We start from the raw sequence: 15929 nt of genomic DNA, 5'->3' as shown, positions 1-15929 counted from the left end.
AAAATATTGGAGCTTCAGCTTTACCATCGGTCCTTACAATGAATATTCAGGGTTGATGTCCTTTAGGATTGATTGATCTCCTTGAAGTCCAAGGGACTCTCAAGAGTCTTCTCTAGCACCACAATTCGAAGGCATTAGTTCTTCGACATTCAGCCTTCTTTATGGTCCAACTCTCACATCCATACATGACTACTGGAAAAACCACAGCTTTGACTAGACAGACCACTGGTGGCAAAGTGATGCCTTTGCTTTTTAATATACTGTCTAGGTTTGTCATAACTTTCCTTCCAAGCCCCTTCATCACAAAGCTGTGATCCATGAAGGGGAATAGTGTGATTAATCTGGTTTATGATGTTTTGCTTTCAGTTGAGGGAACTAAGGATTTGAGAAGACAAGTAAAGTGAACAGAGGAATCAGGATTTCCACCTAATACAACTTACACTCTTTATTTCTCTGTATGCTCTCTATCCTTTCAATATATTCCTAATCATTTGATCTAGGCATTATGAAGTCTGGAAGGCTGCTTGGTAGATCAGGGTAAAAGGCTTTAGAGTTAGCTTGAGGTTAACTATCAGATTTTCTTTTTCATTTTGTAGTAGTTACTTTGTTTTTGTTGTTGTTTAGTCCCTAAGTTGTGTCCAACTCTTTGTGACCTCATGGGCTATAGCCTGCCAAGCTCCTCTGTCGATGGGATTTCCCAGGCAAGATACTGGAGTGGGTTGCTACTTCCTTCTCCACGGTATCTTCCCAACCCAGGGATGGAACCCATATCTCCTGCATTAACAGATGGATTCTTTACTACTGAGCCACCAGGGAAGAGAAGTTACTTTAGGTCACCATATTAGGTTTCTGAGGTTGTTATAACAAATTACCACAAAGTGGGTGGCTTAGACCATCAGAGATTTGTCCTCTCACAGTTTCAGAGACCAGAAACCAAAATTAAGTGTCTACAGGCTCTGAAGGCTCTGGGAAGAGTCCATTCTTTGCTTCTTCCAACTTCAAATGGCTCCAGGCCATCCTTGGCTTGTGACTGCGTCACTCCTATCTCTGCTTCCATGGCGACGTTGCCTCCTTATCTTCTCTACGTGTCCATCTTATAAAGGTACATGTGATTGAATTTAGTATCCATTTAGATAAGCTCCTCCTCTCAAGATCCTTAACTTATCATACTTTGTGATATAAGGTAATAGTCACAGGTTCTGGGGATTAAGGTGTAGACAGAAACTTCCCTGGTGGCTCAAATGGTAAAGAATCTGTCTGCAATGCAGGAGACTCAGGTTCGATACCTGGGTCAGGAAGATCCCCTGGAGAAGGAACTGCAACCCACTTCAGTATTCTTGCCTGGGAAATCCCATGGACAGAGGAGATTTGTGAGCTACAGTCCATGAGGTTGCAAAGAGTCAGAAACCACTGAAGCAACTTAGCACGCATGCATGCAGAAGCAACCCACTAAAGTCACTGAGCCTCAAGCCTCCTTCCATAAAAACTGGAATAGTATCACTTATCTAGAAGGAGAAGATTAAATAAGATAATCTAAATAAAAGTGTTCAATAGCAAACAGGTGCTCAATAAAAGGTTTTCACCCCTTTTTCTCATCAAGAGAACTTTTAGATGATTTGCTTCATTTGTCCCATTGGAATAATCCCCAACTGTACACTCAAATTCCCTCACCCTTTCATTTTGTCTTTAGATTCTTTTTCTTAATAAGCTATATTCCTTTTAGGACAAAGAGCGGTACACTTTTTGAATAATACTTTATTGTAAACTAGAAGAGTGCTTCTCAGAGCATCTGTAATTGAGCGATCCAATTTTTTTTTTAATGTATAAACAATTTATTAACAGACAAATGCCCACAAGTTTCTTTCTTCTTGGACACACCCACAGTGCAGCCACAGTGAGCTGAGGTCTTAGTGTGGTGCTGACCTTGGGCCCGAGGTCCCCAAAGTGACACAGCCCTCTGTGGGCCCAAATCTTCTTCAGTCCCTCCAGGTCTCCACAGAGCTTGTCATCTAGACCACTAGCCAGGGCCTGGCTGTATTTTCCAGCCTTCACATCTCTCTCTGGGATCTTGTACTGCCATAGATTCTGCATCACGGTAATAACACATTCCACCTCACGCCCAGTGAGCTCTCCTGCCCTCTTGCTGAGGTCAGTCCACTTTCTTCAACACCATGTGAGTGCACCTTCGCCCCATATCCTTAACTGCAGTAAGGGTAAAGACAGTCTTCCATCATTCACTGGTGTTGGGTGGAGGATTCACATTGCCAGAAACGTGGTGTGCGGGCCTCCAATGGAAGAGAGCAAGGGATCGGCTTTACTTGTGAAAAGTAAAAATATTGTGAAGATGAAAATTGCTGTAAATGTTTCCAGATACTTACTTGAAACTTGTTGCAGACCAATAACAGTGTGTGGCACTGCTGTGTCCAGGAACCTCATTTTGAAGAACCCTGGACAAGGGACACAGGTGTCTTTCACAGTGGTCTGAACGCCAAGATTCTGGTTACTGCCTCATAATTATTGCCGCTCAGAATGTCCATATTGACATTTACCTCTCGCATAGTCTCCCTCATTTTTAGAGGTTAAAAATGTCAACATTAAAAGTTAAATGCTTATCAAACACTTTAATTTTATCAAAGTTAATTCTCCAAAAGTCAAGTATTTCCTAGTCTTCCATTACTGCAAAGGGCCACCAAGATTCAACACCAAAAATACACTATCCATCTTGTTCCTCTTCCTAAGTGGTCTAACGTATATTCTCACAGCACTATAATTGGTTTACTTCTCCTGTGCTTTCTTTGCTTTCCCTTTGTGTCTGCATGGATGTATCCTTAGTTATATATAGCACTAATCTATTTCTCTTCTGCTAGATAAGTTTTTGAATAAAGTACATCTTTCTCTTGATATTTTTAGCTTGAGTTTTATCTCATCAAATCTTAGCGCTCTCAATAATATTGTATTTACCTTTTTGCTTTAAAATCTGAGTTATTTTGTCACCTCCTATTCTGTGTTGACATACATAGTTCTCTAAGGTCATAAATCTTATTCTTAGTGAACTTCTATTATTTGTTGAATGAATGAAAGAATGCTAATTACTGAGGACCACTTCCACTATCCAGATTCTTTTTCTCTCATGCCCACTGTCCTCATTACCTACTTGGTAGTCGGGTCCTGATTTTTCTCCCTCCCATTCATCCATTTATCCTTGTTAAATATGTTCTCCACTTTGATCCCATGCCCTTTTCCATTTTCAGTAGTACATCTTCCTGACATTTCTGTCATGATCCAGAAGACAAATTCTTTCCTTTGGATGTCTTTTATGTAACCAATTATTAACTTCCTATCTTTCAGAGTCAGGTCCACAAACTGGAAGAAGAGGAAGAAAAGAAAAAAAAAAAAAAAATCCCACCTAACCTCTAAACGATTTTAATTTCCTACCTAGTCCTAGAGGTTTGCTGAAGATTCCTTATGACTGCAACATTTGTTCCCACAGGAACCATTCAAGTAGTGGGAATGGGTGATCTTGGCCAGTTCTCTTTCATATCTAGAGGCCCGCTCCAAGAAGCTGTAGCTCGTGCACCCATGACCATGCCGGGTTTTACACAGCAACTTCCTCCCAACCAGCAGAGTTCATCATCCAGTCATTATGACTGTTTTTCTTTGATAGAGATAACATAGTTCTATCATTTTTTGAATGCTTAGGAATCTCTTGGAATTTCTAAAAGATGATGCTTTGAAAGTACTGCACTCAGTGTGCTAGCAAATTTGGAAAACTCAGCAGTGGCCACAGGACTGAAAAAGGTCAGTTTTCATTCCAATTCCAAAGAAAAACAATGCCAAAGAATGCTCAAATTACTGCACAGTTTCACTCATCTCACACACTAGTAAAGTAATGTTCAAAATTCTCCAAGCCAGGCTTCAACAGTACATGAACCATGAAATTCCAGATGTTCAAGCTGGATTTAGAAAAGGCAGAGGAACCAGAGACCAAATTGCCAACATCCATTGGATGATCAATAAAGCAAGAGAGTTCCAGAAAAACATCTATTTCTGCTTTATTGACTATGCCAAAGCCTTTGACTGTGTGGATCACAACAGACTATGGAAAATTCTTAAAGAGATGAGAATACCAGACCATATAACCTGCCTTCTGAGAAATCTGTATGCAGGTCAGGAAGCAACAGTTAGAACTGGACATGGAACAACAGACTGGTTCCAAATTGGAAAAGGAGTACGTCAATGCTGTCTGTTGTCACCCTGCTTATTTAACTTATATGCAGAGTACATCATGAGAAATGCTGGGCTGGATGAGGCACAAGCTGGAATCAAGATTTCCAGGGGAAATATCAATAACCTCAGATATGCAGATGACACCACTGTTATGGCAGAAAGTGAAGAACTAAAGAGCCTCTTGATGAAAGTGAAAGAGGGGATTGAAAAAGTTGGCTTAAAACTCAACATTAAGAAAACTAAGATCACGGCATCTGGTCTCATCACTTCATGGCAAATAGCTGGGAAAACAATGGAAACAGTGACTTTATTTTGGGGGGCTCCAAAATCACCGTAGATGGTGACTGCAGCCATGAAATTAAAAGACGCTTGCTCCTTGAAAGAAAAGTTATGATCAACCTAGACAGCATATTAAAAAGAGACGTTACTTCACCAACAAAGTTCTTTCTAGTCAAAGCTATGGTTTTTCCAGGAGTCATATATTGATGTGAAAGTTTGACTATAAAGAAAGCTGAGCACTGAAGAATTGATGCTTTTGAACCGTGGTGTTGGAGAAGACTCTCGAAAGTCCCTTGGACTGCAAGGAGATCCAACCAGTCCATCCTGAAGAAAATCACTCCTGAGTATTCATTGGAAGGACTGATGCTGAAGCTGAAACTCCAATACTTTGGCCATCTGATGAGAACTGATCACTGGAAAAGACCCTGATGCTGGGAAAGATTGAAGGCAGGAGGATAAGTTGATGACAGAGGATGAGATGGTTGGATGGCATCACCAACCTAATGAACATGAGTTTGAGTAAACTCTGGCAGCTGGTGATGGACAGGGAGGCCTGGTGTGCTGCAGTCCATAGGGTCACAAAGAGTCGGACACAACTGAGCAACTGAACTGAACTGAACTGAACTGGGAGAAAGCATCTCTACACAGCTTAATTTCTTCTTGCTTATCCTTAGCTGTGTCACAGTCCTCCAAGCTACTCCTTATGACAAATTTGGAGTTACTTTATACTCCCAAACATCTTCCTCCCAGATAACTGGTCTTCTTTTAAAAAAAAAAAAAAGTGTCCCCTCCTACTCTGTATCCTGTGATTTTTCTCCAAGGGAGGCTCTTCCAGAGTACAGTAGACCAGAGAAAATCATGTGATTCTCCCACACGCTTCCCCCCTGCCCCGCAACCATGGTACATCCCAGAATAAGTACATAGGCCCTTCCATTTCAAGATAATGTCATAAATCACTCTGGGAAACCAGAGGGAGAGAATGACAACAAATGTGAAAGAGTCAGCCAAAATATCAAGATATCTAGAAGTGGTCCTAATAATTTTTCTTTCCTAATAATTACTGACTTCCTTTGTATCTAGTATACTCAGAAACCAGAGTGAGGCCTTATGAATTTTCAGTGTCTTCTATTCTTCAGCTATGGTTTTTCCAGTAGTCATGTGAGAGTTGGACTATAAGGAAAGCTGAGCATGAAAGAATTGATGCTTTTGAACTGTGGTGTCAGAGAAGACTCTTGAGAGTCCCTTGGACTGCAAGGAGATCCAACCAGTCCATCCTAAAGGAAATCAGTTCTGAATATTCATTAGAAGGACTGATGCTGAAGCTGAAACTCCAATACTTTGGCCACCTGATGAGAAGAACTGACTCACTGGAAAAGACCCTGATGGCTAGGAAAGATTGAAGGTGAGAGAAGAAGGGGATGACAGAGGATGAGATGGTTGGATGGCATCACCGACTCAATGAACATGAGTCTGAGTAAGCTCCAGGAGTTGGTGATGGGCAGGGAAGCCTGGTGTGCTGCAGTCCATGGGGTTGCAAAGGGTTGGACACGACTGAGTGACTGAACTGAACTGATTCTTCAGTGTCTTACATGCTAATATTTGTTCCCAGGGTGATGTTCCCAGGTTGACCAATCTGGCATTACTACAGAGTCCATATTTGGGGACAAAGATTAGGAATACCTAAAGATTCCTTCTCTGTACTTCAGGATACTTTAATCTGAATTTGCAGATATGTCCTCACTCTTCTTTACAGTCTTCCAAACCTATAAGTCCTGCTTTTCATCTCTCCTATCACCCCAGAAGGAAACAGGCTTTTCTTATTTACTCCCTGAAGACTCTTCCCCTGGAAAGATGCTTGTCCTACCCTAACTAGTAGTCCTGGGAAATCTATCCTGTACAGTGCCTGCAGCAATTCACTAGCTGGGTAACAGAAGTCTTACTTATGTTCAAAGCTTGCATCTTCACCTGCTTTTCTCAGATACTATCTGGGTGCAGCTTCTCTGATCTTAGCCTCTGTGGCTCTTATCAACCTAGTCGTCAATCCTGTGTGATCTTCCTTGCCCCAAGGTATCCTCTTTGGTCAACTTCACTGTATTCATGTTTCAGATTCAGTTAATTTATGGTAAGAAAGACTGACATCTCTTTGCTAGTCAATATCATGTCTTTCTCAGGCCAGGTTGTTGGTTCCATGTATTCAGTTCTCTGAAATGACTCACAGCAGTGCCTCATTCCCAGGGAAGCAATTATTTTAGAATGAAAATTCTGTTACATAAAAATATTTTTTTGTCATTTAAAAATAACTTGTTGAGGAACTATTCTGTGCCCAGGTATATCTGACATCAGGAACACAAAAATAAGAAGATGCAGACCCTGATGTAGTTTATAACCTCATGGGGATTAGCAGGCTTGGAGGAATAATTAGAAAACAACTAGAGTGATGCTCTAATAGAAGGATGCAAATTAAAAAAAAAAAAAGAGAATTATGAATATGCCTAAGTTCTACCAATGGAAAAAGTTATTTCATTCATCACACAGATTCATTGACATAGACATTCCTTCTTCTCCCTCTTCTTGTTTTCCATGGAATATACTGAGGTATTCCTTGAGCCTTTTCACCTCCTTTTTGAGAGAAACAAGTTACAAGTACCACAGATACAACTGGCCAACCCCTCAAGCATAAAAGAAACCTATCATCTACCTACCCTGTCACAGATTGCAACAGTCCAATATTCCTTGGCTCTCCAGGTAAAAGAGTGGCGCTTCTGAACTATGGAAGAGACCTCCCTCTTAGCGTGTTTATACCAAGGGTCATGTTCCAGTTTAGTTCCAGTTCAGTCGCTCAGTCGTGTCCGACTCTTTGCGACCCCATGAACTGCAGCATGTAGACCTGCGATGTCTTTCTGTCCTAGTGAGTATCTACAGTAAGTAAGGAGACGGCAAATTGCTGACACTACAGGAAACTTCCTCAACTCCAAAACCAAAAGTTTTGGCCTTCAAAAAAGCTTCAAATAAACAGTAAACATGGAAACAGCTTTAGGAAAAACTTCATCGAATTCTATTGGTCTTACAAGCAATCAATGAACTGTTTTTTAAGAATGTATTGGATTTTCACGCTGCATTGCCTAGGCTATCAGTCTTTGTAATCATTCTTGCTTCTATAGAAACTATTTTGACCAAGTTACAAGGGTTAAAAAGAATGATCTCGGCCTTCCTCTAAAGAGGCTGAGAGGCTATCTAAAGGAAAGAAAATGCTCCCCTACTCCCCACCCCATCCCAACCTCTTTCTAAATGCCACAGTTCCTAGTAGAGTGATCTGGAAGATGAAACAGAGAGATATCACACCAGCAAGAGTGTTTTTTCCCTGCTGCTTGCTGTGGTCAAGCACCCTGCAGCCATCTACATTAGTCTTCTGTCTCCAGATCAGCCTGATCCATGAACATTCAATGAGCAGGTAGTCACCTATGTCCCATACACTGAAGGGTGTTAAGACACCTCTGTTGCTCTGAAATTGCATCTTCCCTTGCCTACCCTGATTCCTGAAATTCCACCACTATGGTCATCCCTGCAAGTGATGATTAATTGATTAGATTATTTCCAAGTGATAGCTCACCAGACCAGATTGTGTTGAGGAGAAAGTGGAAAGAGTATGAAGGTTTAGGGTGCCTGAGAGAAGAATTCTCATAATAGAGACAAAAGCTCTGAAGGGGAAGTAGGTATCCCAGAAAATAAGTCTACCCATTTCACGACTGCATTTATGGGGCAGAACCACTGCCATCCCACCAAGAACTTGTTCTGATCTTGTCAATTAAGTTTTACTCAATGACCTATGCAAGGACCCCAAGCTGAAGCTCATGGGGGAACTCAAGCTGATTCGGGCTTGTTTTACTATTACCTGATACAGTGGCGCTTATACGACTTCTCACCCTGAATCTTTGACATCCACTGAAAGTCTGGACTGGGCCTCTCTAAGCTGTCCATTTGGGGAGCTTGGTGGGGGCTATACAGGGAGAAGGAAAAGACACTCTGCTTATCCTCAAGACTCCTGAAGAGACCAGTTAGCCAAAGGCAATGGTCTCCCCTACCTCTGGCTGGCAAATCAGAGGAAAAATTACTATTCTCTGTGAAATGCACCTATCTAGATAGGCAGTAATGGCAAATATCTAATTAACATTCTTATCTACTAGAGGCAATAGGTTAAAATGGAAAAGAGCATAGGTTTGGAGTCACATGAATCTTCTGAGCTTTGCTACCTATTGTGTTTTTGACTCTGGGTTGATCCCCTAACCCCTCTGAGCCTCTGTTTTTTTCCTCTGTGAAGTGGGGGAAATCATGTCCCCCCTACAAGGCTGTGGAAGAATGTGTATGGAGGCTGGGGCAGTGGAGGCTAGGGCACTCAGGCTTTCAACAAATGCAATTGTCTTCCCCCATTAGTTCTCTATTTGAACAGAGCTATAAAAGGACACACTATTAAAGTTGCTAATACCAACCCAGAAAAAGAAGAATCTTTAAAAAAAAAAAATTCTTACTTGCATTCCAAATATTGTAGTTAAACTGCAGTCTACCTCTCCTAAGAAGTTATGTCCCCCAAGGCAAGAGACTAGATTTAGAGCCCCTGCTGCTCAACTCAGGGCATCCCCGGTGGCTCAGTGGTAAAGAATCTGCCTGCCAATGCAGGAGATGCAAGTTCGATCCCTAAGTCAGAAGGATCCCCTGGAGAAGGAACTGGCAATCCACTCCACTATTCTTGCCTGGGAAATCTCAAGGACAGAGGAGCCTGGCAGGCTACAGTCCATGGGTCTCAAAGTGTCGGACACAACTTAGAGAATAAACAACAACAAATTGCTCAACACAGCTTTTGATCTGATCTCTGTGTTTGAAGGAAAATGCAGCTCTCTTTCACATGAAATTAGAATATGTGTTTGTTATGATAAATATTTACTCGGGTCCCCAAATGAATTATTTTAATTTATTCTAAGAAGCATCAACAAATTAATTTATAACACTCTTTCAACCACTTATATTTATTTATTGATCTGGAAACATCAGAAGAGAGAACAAAAAGAGAAAAAAGAAAACATCCCATCGACTTACTGTGTGAACCCCCAAACAACTCTAATGTTTCAGTGATACACTGAAAAGTATTCCAGAGAGAATGCCTGCAAAGCCCCTCCTAAAAAACGGTCTAATTTATCTATGCAGCTCAAAGAATGAAAGTGTGTGGCTACAATATAAGCCTCTAAGACTTTTTCAAAACAAAAATCTGTAGCCTGGACTCAACAAAATAAAAAGACTTAACAGAAGGCTTCAAATTCCTGAGGTGGGAGTTTTCCATAGATCACAGAAAACCGATCGTGCATAGAAGGGCTGACACAGCAAAAGAGCCTAAGGAAAGGAGGAGAGACACGAGGGATGAAAAAGAAAAGAAAGGGAGGAAAAAGTGCTCCTTTCTCCTTCTTGGCAGATGTCATTTCTGTGAAGGGATTTCCAAAATGCTCAACTCTAGGTGAACATTCAATCAGATAATTTTCAAATTCCAGATGGTAATGGAGTTGGACAAACAGTGTTTGTTTGGGAGCCTCCGATGCGAAATCACACATTCTTGGTGATTAATGACATTTACGTGCTCTTGGCCATTAAAAACATTTTCTGCTCTTGAGTCACAACGGAAGCTACAGCTTGAATTTTATTGTTCAATTTGCTTTTTTCTTTCCTGGGTGAGCCAGCATTGGATTTAGGAGTTGAAAGTTTATGGAGTCAGCAGGACCCCAAGGGACTGAAAGCTAAGCTGAGCCAATGAGGATAATGCCAAAGATTATCTACCCTCGGTGAAAATGTGGGATTCAGAAAAGAAAAGGAACAAAGAGGGTTTATAAAGACTGACAGTCTGTAACTTAGACAAAATTTCGTGGCGAGGTTGGCAAATTTCCTTTTTTAAAAAACAAACAAACAAAAAATTTCCTGGTTGACAGTTGCTTAAATTCTCCCTTTTTCCATTTCTGGCACACCGTCAAAAAGGCAAACTTGTGTCCTCCCTGAGGACTGGAGAGTGAGTGAGTCTTCAGAGAAGCAGCCGCAATGCTCGCTGTGGAAAGCAGAGGGATGAGCGCTGAGGAGCTTCAGGGGGTAGAAAAGAGATGAGTTTTGCTCAGTAAATGATTGGTTTTGTTGGTGTTGATGTTTTTTTCCCTGTGTCCTTTAAAGAGTTCCTTTAACTTGGGCCTTGGGCCTTACCTAAACAGGATGATATTTTCACGATGTTTTTCAAGCACATTTTAGTCACACTTAAAAAAAAAAAATACTTGTCATTTTTTCCAGTCTTGGCAGTGGGTGAAAATAGAACAAAATATAAGATTTTCACAAGAACAGCTTGATTGTACTGAAATCTAATACGGTTTTTGCCAATCTTGTGCATGGTTTTCTTTAGCCTTAGTTTTCCCATCTGTAAAGTGGACTAGAGGAGGAAATGACAACCCACTCCAGTATTCTTGACTGGAAAATCCCATGGACAGAAGAGGACAGGAATTCTAGGCTCATAAAAACAACAGGTACAAGGTATCAGGTTGACACAAACTGGAAGCTAAGATTTTTCAGGACTCTTGTGTGTTAGTCATGTCCAACTCTTGGCCACCCCATGGACTGTAGCTCACCAGGTTCTTCTCTTAATGGAATTCTCCAAGCAAGAATATTGGAGTGGGTAGCCATTCCCTTCTCCAGGGGATCTTCTCAATTCAGGGATTGAACTAGGGTCTCCTGCATTGCAGGCAGATTCTTTAGCATCTGAGCCACCAGGAAAGATCCCAATTCTCTCTCCCTCCTGGTGGGACTGCCACAATCCAGGAGTTTCCTTGAAGTCCATGAGTGAAGGTGTATCTTCTCCCTTTGAGTAGTTCTATTGAAAACATAGGTAGATTCTGCTCTGTTTTTCTCTGTGTCCCAATTTCCTGTAAACGATAAAACTGTAAAACAAAAAGTAATAAGATCCAAATCTTCCTGCTGGGGACTTGATGAAGATGAATTAGACACTGACAGTCAGGGAAAGATGGAAGGCTCTCCATGACAGAGGCCAAACTAATTCAAAATGAAAATCATCAATTTGAGCGTGCTCATATGTTACTTAAAAATCAATGAAGAAACACAGAGAGGGTACCCTGAAGCCATTTCAGCACCCCTGCTTTTGCGCTCAGTGCTAACTTAGCAGCCTTGAAATAGCTTGGCTCTAAAAACTCAGTCAATCATCATTAATAATGATATTTTTATAGCACTTTAAAAATTGGAATTTCCAGAGCCATTTTGATAGATGTCCTGTCACTACCTTGCCATTTGCGTAATTTTTTTGCTTTTTTTTTTTTTAACTCTATTTAAAGAATTTTGTAACAGGGGAAAAAAAGGAGAAACTTCTTTTGACTGAAAGATTCACAAGAGATGAATTCACAGATTGCCCTTGCTGTGAATCCCTTAATAATGAAGAGGGAGATTTAGAGATTGTACCAGGACTTTCAACCTTAGTGATTCTAGAACTTGAATTTACTTAAGGGGTTAAAACACATGCCTGCCCGGTGCCTTCAGATCTGGAATAAGAGTTCAGTGAGTTTACACAGAGATGAAATGATTAGAAGCAAAGGCTGAGTTCTCTGATACTTAAACTTCTTGAGCAGTTCACCTGTTTTTCTCACCATGAACCATAGAAATTACTTAGTACCTCTGCCTCTCCTAGAAAATGCAGAAGTATTTCTTCAATTTTTTTAAATTTATTAAGTTATAAACAAATCAGTTGAATTCTCATCTTCTCCTGGATCAACTTATCTGCTTGTCTCTTTCCATCTCTGCCTCTCTCTTACACACACACACACACACTCCTCACTATTAAAAGGCATTATTCCTCACCTTTGAAAATGCAGATGAAATTTCTTACTTCTATTATAACTTCCACAAAAACTATCCAAGCTTATGAGAGACCTTGGCAGACTCCAACTTTGAAAGGGAACTCTAACGATTCATGTTTAACCTCTGAGCCAAGAAAAGCCTGAATATTTCAAAACTTAGCATTTGTTTGGTGTTCTTTTTTTCCTCTTGTAGACTCTTTTATTCTTCTCCTCCAAAAGACTGCACAGAAATTTTTATCACCATTGGGGGCCTAATACTGGTGGTGAAAAAGCAAGTTCCTATCCTGATGCTGAACTAAATAAAATAAATGTCTTGGATGAATCAGGTTTCTTTATCAAGCAAACAAAAATGAAGGGATCTAGTTTACTGGAATAGTTGTGGTCCTCATTAAAATTGATGACTTCAAAGATTCTGTGCCTCTCTTCCTTTAACCAGGGCCATAAGCCAAGAATCTGCTGTGCTGCTAAAAACATCCTGTTATCGGGGTGTTGTAAAACAGACCACTGCAGGCATCTCTGCCTGTCCTCCAGGTTTAGATTTCTGTGTGACAGCGAGACAGGGTTGGGGTGAGTGGAGGAGGATGGACCTAGCCATTTGGCCGCAGGTCGATCAGACCTAAAGTGCGACGTGGTATTTTATCTCCATGAACATCAAGTTTGAAAAAGAAAGGAAAGGAGCTGGATTAGCATGAGGTGGAGTTCAGGTTTTCTAAGAAATGTGGGACTCTCCAAAAGTGTGACTTTGTTGTTGGCACTAATTGCTAGAACCAATTACGTAGCTTATCAGATGTGGTTTGAGGGACTGAGTGGAGAAGCCACAGCAGAGACTTGTCTTCATTGCTTGTTCCCAGTTGGGAACTTGGACTACGTCAGGGTCCTCTTCTAGTTCAAGAACAGGCTTGAATAAGTGCTAACAGGATTTGTGATCCAATTAAGTTTACATTACTTCAACTTAATCAAGTAAACCTTAGTCTTAAAAGAGATTCCATTCTGCCCTAAGAGAGGTACGTACAAAGTTTGACCCTGTATATCACAGACTGGCCAACAGACCCCATCTGCCTTGGGGGAGTAAAAAGGACAAGGCAAGACAGAAGGTCAATCCCAGTGAGTAAAGGCTTTCAGAGAGAACATTCTCAGCACTTCTCCTGAATCCTCTTCCCTATTTTTGACCATCTACATGGACTCACCCTCATATGGCAGAATGTCACTTTTGATATACTGAGTACTTTTATTTATTTTGTTGCTAAAAAAGTGAAGACAGGTTAAAGGCATGATGTTATAGACAGAAAATTTCCACTTGCTAAAAGAACCACAAAGTATTTGTGTGTTCAATTTATCCATCCATTTACACCAACATAAAACACTTCAGGGAATGCAAAAGAATTTAAAAATTGGGTCTATGGAGGCAAATTTACCAAGCATATAAAACAAAGCAATAAGTCGGCAAGTACTAGGAGTACAGTGTTGAAGGTAGAGGGAAAAGTCAGCAAGGACAAGAGAGGCTCAGCAAGGACGAATTTCTGAAAGAAGACGAATCCCAAGGGGAAACTTCAATGATACACAGATTTCCAAGTGTTCTTTCACCCTGAACCCCTTCCTTCACTTGGAATCTTGCACATGAAATCCAATGGAGGGAGCAATAAGAACAGAGCTCACCTCTTACCCCGTCCACTGCATGTATTTCTCTCCTATTATTCTTCACTTTTAAATGGCTCACAGTTGAACAATCACTGAAATCTAGAAGGCACAAGGTACAGAAAAGAGAGAAGATAGCCCTCCAGGTGCAGAGGACAGCATGATGAAGCTGAATAAGAAAGTGGTGATAGTAATGTTGTGATTTAGCACAATAAAAGCATTTAGGAAAAAGTGATCTACTTGGAGTAAAGTCAATGGACAATGGGGGACAACACTCTGAAGAGTCTCAAGTTGGGGAGTGATGTGATAAAAATGAGAATTTAAGAAAATCAACATGGCAGCCATGTGCCTATCGTCTGTAATGGAGAAAATCAACTGAAGATCCAATGCTGCGGCTGCTACTGCTAAGTCGCTTCAGTCGTGCGACCCCATAGACGGCAGCCCATCAGGCTTCCCTGTCCCTGGGATTCTCCAGGCAAGAACACTGGAGTGGGTTGCCATTTCCTTCTCCAATGGGAGTAATCCAAATACAGAAATAGCCGCCAATAGAGTTGCAACTGTAAAAATGGCGGTGCAGCCAACAGGACTCAGAGGTTGCGTGTATATGGGGGGTAAAGGAAATGGAGCCTAGAAAGTCATTTTTAATTGTTCAGACCAACTGAGGCCTTTATATTAGACACTTGAAGAAATTTGTAGTTTTTCGTGGCCATTATTTCTATTAGATATTATACATTTGTGTGATTACTAATATATTTCTACCCCTATATTATAGAGTTTCAGGAGATTGGGGACTCTGCCAGTTTGGTCATTAGAACCTAGCATTAAAAAATTCAAATATTTGTGAAAATAAGAAAACTCATAAATAATGGTGTCATCGACTGTATTGAGGGAGCTAAGGAGAAGTAGTAAGTTTGATTTTTACCATGTTTTTCCTAGATGAGGAAAATAGATCTAAATGCAGATTTCTTACCCCTGTTTAAGATATGGGGCTGAAGAGCAATTGAAATGTCAGGGGTGGGTATAAAAACTAAGCCATCAACAACAATCAAAACCATGATAATTAATCAGTTCTCCCGGAGAGAGTTTAAAGACGGAAGAGCAGAGTGAGCTGAAGATGCTCAAGCAAAAGTCAAATGGAGAACCAAAAAAGTAAAAATTAAAGAGTATTCCTCCCAGGATAAATCTGGAATGGTTTGCCATATGCCCACACTTTGGGCATTTATGAACTGTAACAGGAAAAAGTCTTCTTTCAAAAAAGTTTAAAACATTAGGAATTTTGGAATTGCGAATAAAATATACAAGTAATCAAGAAAAGTTCAAGACGTTTTTAAGACCCTATCAAAATTCTTCACTGTATTTATAAAATACGATTGACCACCTTACCCCAAACACTCTTAGTGTCCATGCTGAGAAACACTCACCCAGACAAACAGCTTTCTCATTCCTTTTCTTTTTATCTCTCCTTTCTTTTTTCCCCCTATCTTCCACTTTGCTTTGGTAGCAACACATAAAATGTATCTCTTTCCTAGAGTTATATAAGCAACATGACATCTCCAAATCTCATTTGCTGATGTAGAATCATTCCACTTAAGTTTTGGGTTTGTTCTTGCTGCTGCTATCGTTGTGAGTTTGTTTGCTCTTAGAGTTTTTGTTTTGCTTTGTTCTGTTCTTTGGCTGGTGGAAAGAGAAGAGAGAGAAAAGTGCAGGAATGACACAAACTGATTCCTTTATGGTCAAAGAAGGTGCCAGTACCCTCTTCCCATTCTTACTGAGACAAACAGACTTTTTCTTCTCAAAAACAAAGACAGCCCCAAAGGCATTCTTAGGACAGTTACAATGTGGATTTTCTTCTGTGTAATACTTTTTTCTATTTAGCCCCGTGAGAAATTATACAGATTTTAGGTA

Source organism: Bos mutus, chromosome 9 (assembly GCF_027580195.1).
Source record: "Bos mutus isolate GX-2022 chromosome 9, NWIPB_WYAK_1.1, whole genome shotgun sequence".
NCBI classification, from domain to species: domain Eukaryota; kingdom Metazoa; phylum Chordata; class Mammalia; order Artiodactyla; family Bovidae; genus Bos; species Bos mutus.
This window is presented reverse-complemented; position numbering follows the sequence as displayed.